Here is a 15,288-nt window from a genome sequence, read left to right on the forward strand (position 1 = left end):
TTTTTTAAATAAAACACACATACAGGAGCACTTGTTATTAGAACACAGAGGGGCTTATATAAAGTTATGGAAGTGGGTTAACAACCACTTTAATATTTGGCTGTCTAACGCAAATTCATTAGCACGTTTTGAAGCCTGACTCTTGGGAATAAAAGTCATTACCTTTGCAGTTCCCCAGAATTAATTGTGTGTTTAGCTTAGGAGATGATAAATGAGGTGGTATGCTTACTTTATTCCTTGCTCCCCCAGCAGCTGGAAATTTACCCTAATGTTTAACGTCTTTGGATGTGGATGGGCCCTCGATGACCTCACATACAATGCAGGACTGCTAGCATCACAGAGCTGCAAATGGTCAGGCAGTTAAGAAAAGCGGATTCGGGGCACCTATCTTAAAGCATGGAGTAAGCCTGCAGGGAGCAAAGAATAAAGAAAGTATAAATTAGAGAACAGGTGTGTCACCGGCGCAAATAATACAAATATATAGTGCGTGACTATTGCAGAAAAAAATGTCAGATCTGCTGCAGTTATAAGTTCCCTATAGTCCCCGAGCTTCCTGATGACACACGATTGTATGCAAAACGCATAGAGGCTTCTGGGTAAACGCCGACATCACTTCCTGACCTAACCCGCACCAGACCGAGGCTTAGATCCTGGGAGATAAAGAGGCGTGAGCTAGCCACAAAAACACACTGCTGGAAAGACTTAGTGCCGATCTTAAGGCACTAGATTTGTGAGTGCACGTTTTATATATTTACCTTATTGATTTAATTAATATATTCTAAAACATGTCGCGCAATGATGGATGCCTGCTTTTTATGAGATATTAAGACTAATGTGGAGGTGTAAGGAGTAACTATTGGCAACCTATATGGAAAATCCCAGATAAACCCATAAGAGTGGAGTGGTTAACCCTGTATAAACCAAAGGCGGAATATTTTCTGGTTTCTGGTGAGTGTCCATTTCAGAAGGTGGTGGTGTTTCATGAATTGGTGAAAAGTTTTTTAAACCACGGATGTGAATTTGTGCACGTGGGATTTGAATAATCAGCTTGTGAAGAGGATTATTGGGACTATTGTTAAACATGTTTTATTATTTAACATTTTTCATCATGTATTCATATTTTTCACTATATATATATATATATATATATATATATATATATATATTCACGTTTTTGTGGTAGAGATATATGAGCATTTTAGGATCACTGCACTGCAAGGATTAACATAAAGGGTTGTTTTTCCTCCAGAGTTCAGCTTTAGGTTGACAAATCAAATCAGTGATATCAAAAATGCACCTTTCACATATAAATACTAATAGCCTAGGCACCCACAAATTAACATAGCTCGCATACCACTGTTTCTGATCTATAGATTGCATTGATGGTCATCAGGGAGTCAGTCTATAAACAAACAGAGGTCCTCCACAAAGACTTTGTGTAAGATTTAAAAACTAAAATAGGCAACAGAGCAGCAGTAGAACATTGGTACCTTATCATTTACAACTGACTTGTCTCATGCTGCTTGAAGGATAACGTTGCATGATTCTAAGCCTACTTTAAGAAAGTGAAGAAAAGCCTGGAGCAAAATAAATAAAATAAATAGTGCAGGGCTGACATGACAGGGGAAACAGGGTACAGGGATAGTAGGGGAATGAGGACTGGTAGAGTTTAGAGTGGGAGGGGGCAGGAGTTAAGAAAAGGAGCAGGCCCCTCCCCCTGGTCACCACAGCATGAGAAAGAGTTCAGGGAGCAGCAGCATGGCCAATGTAGAACAGCTCCTGGCCCAGTTGCGGGCTGAAGCGGCGACACAGGGCGGGGTGGTTACAGGAGACCCAGGGGTCAATGTCGGCACGGCCAGCGGCGGCGGCAGGTACCGTGGGGAGGAAGTCTGCATGAGCTCGGAGGTCTCGGCCTCCGGAGTGCTTTTCGCCCTCCCCCAGAGCTCAGCGTCAGACCGGGAGTCCCCCACGGGCACCTTCGGGCCCCCCTACGAAGCGTCCAGCTATGCTAGCGGGGGGGGTCCCGGAAGGAATCCCCCTCACCTATGGAGCTCAGCAGACGGCCGGTCCGGCTGCTCCGGAGCGGCCTCTCGGCCCGCGTGGCGTCAGGAGCAGGAGAGCGTGGGCCCCGCCTGTGTCGTGACGTCAGCAGGGACCCACAGAGGCTGGAGTTAGAGCGACAGGGCGGGACGCCGAGGCAGGTGGATGACAGCAGGGCTGAGGCTAGCCCCACCGGTCCAAGGAAGTCGGCACAGAAATTGGTGGGTGGGTATGCAGCAAGGAGTGGTCGAATGGCTGCTGGACCCTCGGCATCCAGGGCTGTGTCACCTGGAGGGCTGTCTTCCGGTGAGGATGAGAGGACCGGTCAGAGGTCGGAGGGCAAGCTGACGGGGTTGGATGATGATGGTGTTCCCCCTAGGCAATCGGCAGCGAGGGAGACAGGATGGTCGGCTGGTGAGTTTATCCCTGTGCAGCCCGGTAAGTCTAACTTTACTTTACCTTCCATAGGACAGTCTAATGGTATTGTGGATTCGGGCCGTAGGGGTGGGCTGGATGTGCAGGCTGGGGTAGCTGTGGGGCTGGGGGGTCCTATTTGTTCTTCCTCTCGGGTGGGCACTGCTCACAGTAATGCAGTGGTGGGTGATACTGGCTTGATGGGTTTCCTGGCGGGTATCAAGGAATTGGTTAGCAGGTTTGAGAAGGATGACAGAGCTTCCGCCGGTCCGGCGGGGACTTGGGTCCCATCGGCGGGGGGGGCCGGGGTGGCCCCGGTGCTTGGGGGGAGGCGATTACTGCGGCGGAAAGCATGGTGGGGGATGCTGCGAGCAAGCATTTGTTTGGCGGATTCTGCAAAATGTGAGGCGTAAGTTTGTTTTGAGGGGTCTCTGAAGCCTGAAGTTCGGGAAAAAAATCTGGAAAGGTGACTACATGCGATTTTCTCACTGCTGCCATTAGAGAAATTAAATCTGGATAGGGTTAAGCCGGACGACTCCAAAAAAGAAGACGGGGAAAAGCAGAGGTATAGGCTGATTCCGTGGACGTTTGCCAACTGGCTGCAGGCGTTCGCTATTATGGCTAGCGTTATCGGGAAGAAGAACACTGAACATTGTTCGGGGCTCTTTTGTTATCTGGACTCTGGAGTTGGTGAAGCGCACCGAGTCTACGGTGGGCATGGCATGGCTGAGATATGACCAGCAGTTCCGGCAGCGGAAGGCGATAAGTTCGTCTTTGAGGTGGGATCACAAGGACATCAGTCTGTGGATGCGCCTCATGACTTCGGCGAGGGCCCCGAGTCAGTTTTTTCAGGGGGAGCGGGTGGACCTTCTTCCCCTGGACAATCGGCCGGTAAGAAAAAGGGGGCATGTTGGCAGTACAATGAGGGTTCCTGCAAGTTTGGGATTGCCGTTACAAGCATGAGTGTTCAGGTTGTGGAGGGGCCCACGCGCTGTCCAGATGCTTCAAGTATGGAAAAGGTTGTTCCGGAGAGGCTCCGCACAAGAGGGAGGATGCTGGTGATGGTGGAAAGGATGTGGCCTTTCTTGGTCCTATCCAGATAGGAAGGTGGCCCAGTTGTTGGAAATGGGTTTTTCAGAGGGGTTTCGGATACCTTGTGCTTTGAAGGCAGTTTCACTGGTGTCTCGCAATTTAAGATCGGCCATGCAACATTCAGATGTAGTTTCAGAGAAGCTGCGTAAGGAAGTTGAGTTAGGTCGCACGGGTGGACCTTTTCCCTCTGCGCCGTTCGCTGATTTGGTGGTATCCCCGTTGGGGGGGGTAGTGTCGAAGATGGAACCCAATAAATTTAGGCTTATACACCACCTTTCCTTTGCCAGAGGGGGGTCGGTCAACTATGCCATTGACCCAGATGAATGTTCGATGAGTTATACCTCGTTGAATGCGGATGTACATTGGGTTCACCACTATGGGCAGGGGGCTTTGATGGCAAAGGCCGATGTTGAATCGGCTTTTTGTTTGCTTCCAGGTTCACCGATGGGATGCTCCATCTCCTGTGCACTGTTTGAGTTGTTTAGCTCATTCCTGGAATGGGTGGTCAGGGATGTGTCAGGAGTGAATTCTATCATCCATTACCTGGATGACTTCCTTTGCGTGGGCCTGGCATCTTCCAAGGTCTGTGCGGTGCTCTTGGCTACGTTGGAACACGTCGTGGATCGTTTCGGCATACTGTTGGCGCCTGAGAAGAAGGAGGGACCAAGCACAGTCATCACGTTTGTGGGCATTGTCCTGGACTCGGGTGCCATGGAGTGCCTGAGGACAAACTGGCGCATCTCAAGGGGGAAATTAAGGGTATGCTAGGAATGCACAAGGTTCAGCTTCGGGTGTTGCAATCACTGTTAGGCAAGCTGAAATTTGCGTGTCGTATACTGCCGATGGGGAGCGTATTCTGCCGACGGCTTTTGGCAAGTATGGCTGGGATCAAGTCGCCCAACCAAGGGGCACTTGGTTAAGGTGCACAGGGAAGATTTGCGGGTGTGGCACTCCTTCCTGGAGTCCTTCAATGGGAGTGTGCTGTGGATGTCTGGCCCTGTTAGCAAATTTGATTTGGAGCTATTCACGGACGCGGCTGACTCTACAGGTTTTGGGGCTTTCTTGCAGGGCCAGTGGAGTACGGGTCCATGGCCGGGTTTCACAAAAAATTTGGTGCTACTGGAGTTGTTTCCGGTGGTGCTGGCAGTGGAATTGTGGGGCATATCATTCAGGGATCTGAAGGTGTGATTTCACGGAGATAACCTAGGGGTGGTGCAGGTGATTAATAGAATATCTGCATCATCTCCCCCGGTTGTACGGCTGCTGCAGCACTTGGTGTTGCGATGCCTGCAACTACATGTGTTTATTTAAGAGGTGCATCTTCCGGGAGTTGAGAATGTCATAGTTGATACGTCGTCTCGCTTTCAGTGGAACAGGTTCCGAGAGTTGGCGCTGGCAGCAGAGCAGCAGGGGGTCCCCTGTCCCGACTGGCTGTGGAGGATTGCATTGGACACGTCTCCGGATGGATCAGGAGGTCGGTGAGTGAGGCTACGTGGGCATACGTATAGCAAGGTATGGCAGGAATGGTTGGCTTTCGTTCATGGGGCTGGTGAGGATCCTGCTGGCCCGGAGGCGAGGTTGCTGGTCTTGTATTTTATTTCCAGGCACATGGAGGATGGGGTGTCAGGGTCTGCTATGGGTAAAAAGTTGGCGGGCTTAGCATTTCTGTTTAAATGACAAGGGCTTCCGGATTTTACTAAAGATTTTTGGGTGCGCCAGGCACTAAAAGGGTATAGGCGGACAGTTTGTCACAGGGACAACAGACGACCGGTGTCAAGGATAGTGGCGCAGTTAGTGGGGGTGTGTTCCTCGGCTTATGAGGTTTCGTTGTTCAGGGCGGCTTTCTTGTTAGCTTTCTTCAGGGCTTTTTGGATCAGTGAGCTTGTCAGCCCTTCTAAAAAAGTGCAAGGGGGGATTTGGGGTCACGATGTGATATGCAGGGCTGATGGGGTATCGTTGCTGTTGCGTAGATCTAAGACGGATCAAATGGGCAAGGGCAAGACTGTGCAGGTCTTCTCCTTGCCGGGCTCGCCACTGTGTCCGGTGGGGGCTGTGCAGGGTTTTTTGGAGGTGGGTCCGGCAGCTACGGGGTCGTTCTTACTGCATACGGATGGGTCCCCTTTATCAAAATTTCAATTTGTTTCTATTTTAAGGGCGTTAGGATTAGAAGAAAAGGACTTTTCTTCTCATCCCAGAATAGGGGCGGCGACTGAGGCGGCCAGGTGTGGGATGGATGCTGAGTCGGTTAAGCACATTGGCCGTTGGGAGTCGCGCAGGTTTAGGCTGTACAGTTGCCCACATCTACTGGTTGGGTTGTACCAAGACTGTGATGTGGTGGGGCGTGTTGAGGTCATGGTGGTGTGTTTGTTTTTGTCAGGGCTGGGCTCAGCCCTTCCTTCTCTGAGCTGGCTGCTCAGCTGTCGGCTAATTGCCAGCTCCTTTCTCTCCACAGTGACTCAGCTGTTGATGACCTGCTCGTCAGTTCTGCCTACTTAAAGCCGTCCAGCTTACTTCATCTCTGCCTTTGGTCACATCTCTGAGACTTTCTCCTGCGTTCCTGTTGAAAACTTGCTCGGCTGACATCCCTTCTGGCTCCTGATCCTGCTTGCAGTACTACTACGTTGATCTCTGGCTGTCTGACATTGGCATTGGCTGACTACCTGATCTGGTTACTGAACTCTGGCTACGTATTGACTATGCTTACTCTGTTTACCTTTTTATTATTATTAAACAAGTGTGATTAAATGTACTTCTGTCTCGGTCTGATTCATGGTTTCTGACAGTTTTCTTCTCTTTCAGGTGCAGTGCAAGGCCTGATCTGGATACTGGGCCATTCCTATGTGTGCTGGGGGGACAAAAAGGGCGGATTCTAGGCTGGACGGTCGGCAATTGGGGTTCTTAAGACAGGAAGCTTGTGTTTGTTGGCTGGGAGTTCCGGAGATGTTCTGGAGCAGGATGGTTCCAGAGGTGCACCGTTTTGCACGTCTGGATAGGCTGCCCGACATTTTAATTTTGCACATGGGCGGCAATGACCTAGGTGTTAGATCCATGTTGGATATCACGCGGGACATCAAGTTAGATGTGATTCATCTCCGCATGGCATTTCCAGACATGGCAATTGTGTGGTCTGACATGGTGGCTCGGACAACATGGAGGATGGCCAGGTCTGTAGAGAGTATTAACAGGACCCAGAGGAAAACTAATAGGGATGTGAGCAGGTTTGTGGTGAAGAACGGGGGGTTGGCGATAAGGCACTTGGAGTTGGAGGTGGAGACATGGAGATACCTAAGGGGCGATGGAGTGCATCTGAACGTGGTGGGGATTGACATATGGGCATTAGGGCTGCAGAATGGCATTCAGAGAGCACTTAGGGTGTGGAGAGGCACCCAAGGGTAAGGTGTTTCTCTTGGGTGCTGTGGTGGGTGTTGGTCTTTGTGGGTGAAGGAAGATATTTCCGAAGATATTTCGGAAGGAAGAGTTCATGACCTATCGGTGGTATGGGTCCTGATGGTGGTATTCCAGCTAACGGAGGTTTAGCTGGGAATTGGTAATGGGTGCACTGCAGTCAGTGGTTGTCTCTGAGCCAGCCTGTCGGCTTGAGGGTTACAGCAGTGCAGTATTTACACAGATGGTTATGAAGGATCCTGCAAAGACCAACGCTAGGATGGACTGATGGGTTAATAACAGATGTTTAGGTTGATGTTAATTTGAATATATTTGTTTAATAAATAAGGCTGCAACGGCCTATGTTTTACTCCAATTTTGATATGGTCTCATTAATAAAGTTAAGGGGGGTAAGAAGTTGGAGTAAGAGGGTAGTTGAGCAGTAAGGTACATCTGTTATACAATAGTCAAGAAAAGCTCGGAGCAAAATAAATAAAATAAACAGGCGCAGGGCTGACATGACAGGGGAAACAGGGTACAGGGATAGTAGGGGAATAAGGATTGGTAGAGCTTAGAGTGGGAGAGGGCAGGAGTTAAGAAAAGGAGCAGGCCCCTCCCCCTGGTCACCACAGCGTGAGAAGAAGTTCCCGCCCACCTTCCCCCTTTTTTTTGTGGTTTTGTGCTTGTCTGGTTGTGTTGTTCCTTTTTTCCTGACAGGGCAGTGGCGATTTGGATGTCGTGGCAGTGTCGGGTGTTGGTCTTTGCGGGTGAAGGAAGATATTTCCAAAGGAAGAATTCAGGACCTATCGGTGGTATGGGTCCTGATGGTGGTATTCCAGCTAACGGAGGTTTAGCTGGGAATTGGTAATGGGTGCACTGTGGTCAGTGGTTGTCTCTGAGCCAGCCTGTCGGCTTTAGGCCTATTAGCATATTTGAGAGGTACCACAGTGCAGTATTTACACAGATGGTTATGGAGGATCCTGCAAAGACCAACGCTAGGATGGACTGATGGGTTAATAACAGGTGTTTATGTTGATGTTAATTTGAATTTATTTGTTTAATAAATAAGGCTGCTACTGCCTATGTTTCACTCCAATTTTGGTATGGTCTCATTAATAAATTTAAGGGGGGTAAGAAGTTGGAGTAAGAGTGTGGTTGAGCAGTAAGGTACATCTGTTATACAATAGTCAAGGTCATGCTTATGCACACTAGGGGGCTCTGAATCATATAGGAGGCTTCACTTTCCTAAAGGGAATATATAGTATTCTTGCATATCCGACAGACAGATCCACACTCTAAGTTAGTTATTCACACATGTAAAGCTCTAAAGCACATGAATCCTATTTCACTTTCCTAATGGGATACCTATAGTAAGTTTGTACATAGTTTCTTTGCTTTGTGACAGCGCTAGTCCCTGCCGATGTGTGGCACACAGACACACAGTATTCACACTAATGTAGATTGAAAAATTCCAGAGTTTTGTTTCTGAGTGAAGAAGACTGGCTTGTCAGGGTTTTCCAGGGGTGCCGGCCCACCTATCCATGCATCCGCCCCCCCAATCTAAATGCGGGGCGCCGGACGCATGGATTCCAATTTTTTTTTTTAAGCACGCAAGAGGCTCTAATAGGCTTCAAAAAAGGGTGGGTTCCGGGCGCAGAGCACTGCGCCCCGAGCCCACCCAGTTGTGTGACAATAGCAAGTAAATGTGTCATGAGACCCATCACCTGATTGATTGAAGGAAAAGTGCTCCTATTGGCCACCTAGGAGGAGGAGGGAGGATACGCTCAGTGGAAGACACCATGATGCAGAGAAGGAAGAGGCTCAGGGGAAGCCGCCGCCCATTGCTTGGAGGAAGCGCTGCCCAATAGAAGAGGTAAGTTCTGGACTGGTGACCGACCGACTGGGGGATGGGGTGCGGGAGCATTGTTTGCCCCCCCCCCCTAAAAAAAATATACCACCAGCCGCCACTGTTTGTAGTCTGGAGCTTGAAGGCTTCAGAATGTCTTGGGTGGATGAAGCCAGTCTTGTGTCCAGGTCTTTCTGGAGACTTGCAGGTTGTGTGAGTTTGCAGGTGTGCATTCTCATTATAAGCAGGACCAGGGTATAGCTCAGGCCCTGTCAGGAGAGAGCGGCACGATCCAGCCAGGAGACAGTTGTGCTCCCATTAAGAGATGTGATACTCTTGAGAGACTGCACTCCATGTTGGAAAGATTCCTCACTTTCAGGACTGGGAAAGTCGGGACAGCTGAGTGAGACTGGGAGAACTGAGGTGACTACACGAGTTCAGGGGAGAGGCTGTAGGTCTCAGGGGTGTGAGAGAGCCTGGGGTACCAGGAGATCCCCTATCTAGAGGCCATGAGTGGGCCCATGTAGCAAGGTGCTGTAACTAAAAGCTGAGTGAGCCAGGGAAGCAAAAGAGCAGGTCTGAAGGATTCTCACAAGAGCAGTGGTGCTGCTGAAGAGGAAGCTTAGCATTTTCAATAGCTGTTTTGCTTATAACGCTTTGTGAAGCTGAAACCCCTGTGTGGGAAATACTGACGCAAGAGACTTTGTTTTTTTTCCTTTCCTTTGTTCAATAAAAGTGGGCCAGCTAGACCCACAGTTCAGGCTGGCATGACTTGAAAACACTCACCACCACTGAGCTTAAAGCGGACCTTCAGTGATTTTTTCGACTTTCCATCTATTAAATCTTCTGCCCTTGTTGTTTTAACTCTGGATAGTAAAACATTTTTTCTGCCAGTAAATACCTTATACAGCCCACTTCCTGTTTCTTGGTCGGTCATCAACCTAGGCTTATGACATCATGCGCAGCTCTCTCTCTCACTCTTGTGATAGTTTGCCAGGAAGGAAGGGGGACGAGCCATAAGAGGGTCAATGGAAGCTGCAGAGCCGAAGGTGTGCCTCTGTTAGTCTGTGTAAATCCAGGATGTGAACAGGCAGCAGCTTCAGCTGCCCACAGTTAAAATGGCTGCAGCCAGACTTAGTGGAGGGAGATTTTTGCAGCATATTTGGCAAGTACAGAATCACAGTATATATAAGATAACATGCAAAGTGGTTGGAGGGAAGCTTCAGAATGGCAAAGATGTTTTTATTACAAATTACGTGAGCAAATGTAAGCTCGGGACTAAAAATGTTATTTTATTTTTTTGTACTATAAAGTAAATATGATCTATTGTACTTTAACATTTTCAGAAAGTGGTTGCAGCCTTAAGCTGCAAATTAAAGTGAGCAAATCAGCAGCAATCCACTAGCTTTTCGTATCTTGCTTGCCAAATTATCCTCTAATTCTTGCTCCATTGCAGCCTTTTGATGCACACAAGAAGGAAGTTTTCCATAGAGCAGACCACTCACTCTAGCTAGCACCCTGTGCACTGGGTGTCCAGTTAACTCAATGCCTCCCTGTAGGTGCTCAATATCATTGCTGTTTCATGTGGGTGGACCACTTTATTAAAAGAGGCAAATTTAGCCTCGCAACTACATCCTTAGTCTTAGCACTGTCCCCATTCTTCATCTTCAGGCCCCTCCACACTATATGAAGCACCCTAAAATGGCAACCCTAAAAAATGTGGATCCCTCTTGCCAGGATCTGTGTCCTATAAATTTGTCACTTAGTGCCAAACATCATAACATATCCCTAACTGAAAAAAAAGTATAGACATCTAGATCAAGGCAAGTGGAAAAAAAGATGCAGCTTTCAAAAGATGCTCCAAATGCACTGTCTTCTTCCTTTGCATTGCTCACTTTATAATTATATATGGTGCAACTATAAAGCAGTGTGCTTGAAAACTTCATATAATAAAGCCCCATGACAGCAAAGTGGGTTCCTGCAGGTTTGAATATATATTTTGTGATTTAGGCCCCATTCACATCTGAGTGTTTGGTTACATGACAATGCGACAAGTAGAAATCTATTTATTTAAATTGTGTCTGTTCACATTAGTACACTTGCAGCGTCTCACCCATCACAGGAAGAAGTACAGGAGATTTTTTATTGCAGATTCAGTGTAGTTATCCCCATAGAATTAGCACTGATGGTGAAATTGTCATTAAGTACACAATGGGACCAGAGCATGTATGTAAAATGAAAATGTACTTAAAGTGGAGCAATACTTTTTTTCACTTCTGGGGGGTCAGGGGCTGCAGTGGGGGTGTCAGGGGCTGTAGAGGGGGGTCAGGGGCTGTAGTGGGGGGATCAGGACTTATAGTCGAGGGCCATGGGCTGTAGTGGGGGGGGGGGGTCAGGGAGTGAAGTTTATAGTACTTTACAGTAATCAACTTACGTTTAGGCAGCAAATCTGGGCTGGCGGGAACCTTGCTTCTTCATTTGCGGCCTCTTCACTGGCGACAACTCCAGGCGGCAGCTCCGCCTCTTCCAGGCTATTCTGCGGCTGCGTGGTGTGGGAATGTCTGTACTTGCGAGCCATTTTACATACACTCGCGGGTATGTCCGTACTCGCGAGTGTACGTAAAGTGAGTGTACTTAAAGCGGGGTATGCCTGTATAACATTTCAGGCTTGTCACTATATGCCATGCTTAAACAAAGAATATTTAGGTGGTTCCCTGTCAAATAAATACAAAGAAGTATTTGTTAAAGATGGAATGAATAAAAATATCCTTTATTAAACAGATGCCTTTCAGAGAAGTCTTAATTATATAACACATTTACAAAATGCACTCCAGCCCCTCTATGGAGCTCCTCTGTTCTATAATTACAGCGGTGTTGTTTCTCTGCCTGTTCAGAAAATATTCAAATTGTCCTAAAGTAAAGTGGTCAATGGTGGGGACTTTTGGAGAACCGGGTAGGTAGTATTTTGTGATTTATTATTATATTTTACCAATACAAAAATACTTCCCATTTTGTGTGATATTTGTTCTGTTTTACATCTGAATGTTCATTACTTGATGTGCGTTTTGAACCTTATCAATGAATTATTCTGGGAAAAAAAACTTTTAGAGCATGAACGGTTAAAGTGAACCTGTGCTTTTCTCATGCAGAGCACATACACACTTTCCTTTTGCTCCCCCTTCCCCCCATCCCTCTCTTTTGGTACAGTGTCGGCAGCACCAATGCATGTGTCGGTGCAGTGGCAGCGAGCACAGAGGCAAATGCTTGTGCGGTGATAATTGAAGTGGGGGCATGTGACAGGGGGTGAAAGCAGGTGCAATCCTCCCTGCTAAGAGCAGAGGTTGGGTGGTGGTGGAGCTCACAGGGCTAGAAATTGGAAGACCGTGGGGGAGATTTACTAAAACTGGAGAGTGCAAAATCTGGTGAAGCTCTGAATAAAAACCAATCAGCTTCCAGGTTTTATTGTCGAAGCTTAATTGAACAAGCTGAAGTTAGAAGCTGATTGGCTACCATGCACAGCTGCACCAGATTCTGAGTGCACCAGTTTTAGTAGATCTCCCTCCATGTCTCATTGCGACTCAGACAGGGACCACTCTGGAAGTGTCATATATATGAAAAGCACATACTGCCTGCCATTTTGGGAAGCCTTCTCTCAAGTAGATCACCATGCACAACCCGCTGACACCTGTACCGACTATCCTCTTCTGTCAGACCCTTGCCACAAATGACAACTCCCTGGCTGGCAGCTGAATGTCAACAAACTGTCCAGTGATGCTGGCTGACGTCATTGACTACATATGGTCATGACCGTATGTAGTCAGTAATATCACCCAGGATCCCTCAGCCATTTGTCTACAAACAGAAGCTTGAGGGGAAAGTAATGTCTTTCAGCAGCAATCCTTTATTTTTTTATTTAACTTTTGCTGGATTATGGCCTACAGGTGTGCCACTTCATGAGTGGATTTAAGGGATCCCCCAAGAATGATATTTAGAGCATTGTGTATTTTTAACCACTTGCCGACCAGCCGCCGCAGTTGTACTGTGGCAGAATGGCACAGCTGGGCGAAACAACGTTATGTAACATCTCTTCGCCCTGTGGGCACTAGGGGCGTGCGCTCGCCCCCCGCTCACCCCTTCGAGCTGATGCGAGTGCCCGGCGGTCACACAGTTTCCGGTTCTCTGAGGGGAGAACAGACAGATCATCTGTGCATACAGAGTATGCACAGTGATCTGTCATCTCCCCTGCACAGTCCCATCCCCCTTCAGTTAAAACACACTCTAGGGAACACATTAACCCCTTGATCTCCCCCTAGTGTTAACCCCTTCACTGCCATTGACATTTTTTCAGTAATCAATGCATTTTTATAGCATTGATCACTGTATTAATGCCAATGGTCCCAAAAATTTGTCAAAATTGTCTGATGTGTTCGCCATAGTGGCGCAGTCCCAATAAAACTCACAGATCGCCGCCATTACTAGTAAAAAAAAAAACATTACTAGTAAAAAAAAAATTAATAATAAAAATGCCATAAAACTATCCCCTATTTTGTAGACGCTATAACTTTTGCGCAAACCAATCAATATACGCTTATTACGGGTTTTTTTTACCAAAAATATGTAGAAGAATACATATCAGCCTAAACTGAGGAAAAAAATTGTTTTTTTATATATTTTTGGGGGATATTTATTATAAAAATAAAAAAACCCAGAAAAGGGTTAACGCTGTGCTAGAAAGGTGTATATTGATAAGTGAGTTGTAAAAGCCGCCAGCACTAAAAGTCTAATACTAAACTCCAATACAACAAAGAACAAAATAAGTGCAGCGCTAAAACTGAATATGAATTGTATATCATACTACAGATAACCATAAAGAAGTAATTGATCCACCAAACATAAATGAAGGAAAATATAAAAAAACAGAAAACAGGTCTCCCATAGAAGACAAAGACAAATGTCTCACCATATACCACAAGTGAAAAAATTATTATGTAAAGTGATAAGATAAGTCCCAATTATAAAAACTCAAAAAAGTCCATAAAATAAGTCCCAATTTTAAATATGGCAAAAACTCAAAAAAGTCCATAAACAAGGTGAGTAGATGACCAAAGTGCATATATTCAGAAGAGATGTGACATAGGTGAATCCAGCATCCAAAGTCATTCGCACCCAAGTGAGATATGAGGCTCCTTACCAGCTCGCGGTGACCACCATAACAGTGGTCTCACCAGGCATCTGGGAAATTATCAGGTCACCCACAAACCTATGTCGATGTCCCCAGTAGTAAACGTGGTACTCAAAAAACAAAAGCAAGAAATGCTCCCATAGCGTAAAATTGCAAAATAGTATGGTTTATTAAACTAAAGGTTTGCACTTACAAGAATCTTCATCCATTAATAGCGTGTAGCCAAACATAAAGATCGCGGCGTCTCCACGAGCTTCCGCCTGCTTACTGTGTATGTCCCATCAATCACTAAGAAAACGTAATGACGTCAACGTCACAGGCTCCTCCCTACGCGTTTCGTCACGATAGGACGTTGTCTGGGGATTGGCCGAGTGACGCCAATCATCTAACTTGTATGTTCCCTATTTGGCTTACATAGGCTGCCAGAAGTCAATATGGCGGCGCTCATTTTGTTCCCATCTCTCCCGCCCGAGTAACCAGTAGTCAACATGGCGCCGCGGGACTATTTAAATCTTAAGCGTGAAGACCACGTCACTTGGCCAATCCCCAGACGACGTCCTATCGTGACGAAACGCGTAGGGAGGAGCCTGTGACGTTGACGTCATTACGTTTTCTTAGTGATTGATGGGACATACACAGTAAGCAGGCGGAAGCTCGTGGAGACGCCGCGATCTTTATGTTTGGCTACACGCTATTAATGGATGAAGATTCTTGTAAGTGCAAACCTTTAGTTTAATAAACCATACTATTTTGCAATTTTACGCTATGGGAGCATTTCTTGCTTTTGTTTTTTGAGTACCACGTTTACTACTGGGGACATCGACATAGGTTTGTGGGTGACCTGATAATTTCCCAGATGCCTGGTGAGACCACTGTTATGGTGGTCACCGCGAGCTGGTAAGGAGCCTCATATCTCACTTGGGTGCGAATCATTTGGATGCTGGATTCACCTATGTCACATCTCTTCTGAATATATGCACTTTGGTCATCTACTCACCTTGTTTATGGACTTTTTTGAGTTTTTGCAATATTTAAAATTGGGACTTATTTTATGGACTTTTTTGAGTTTTTATAATTGGGACTTATCTTATCACTTTACATAATAATTTTTTCACTTGTGGTATATGGTGAGACATTTGTCTTTGTCTTCTATGGGAGACCTGTTTTCTGTTTTTTTATATTTTCCTTCATTTATGTTTGGTGGATATTTATTATAGCAAAAAGTAAAAAATGTGTTTTTTTCAAAATTGTCGCTCTTTTTTTGTTTATAGTGCAAAAAATAAAAACTGCAGAGGTGATCAAATACCACCAAAAGAAAGCTCTATTTGTG

The sequence above is a fragment of the Aquarana catesbeiana genome, linkage group LG01 (assembly GCF_042186555.1).
Source record: "Aquarana catesbeiana isolate 2022-GZ linkage group LG01, ASM4218655v1, whole genome shotgun sequence".
In the NCBI taxonomy this organism is placed as follows: domain Eukaryota; kingdom Metazoa; phylum Chordata; class Amphibia; order Anura; family Ranidae; genus Aquarana; species Aquarana catesbeiana.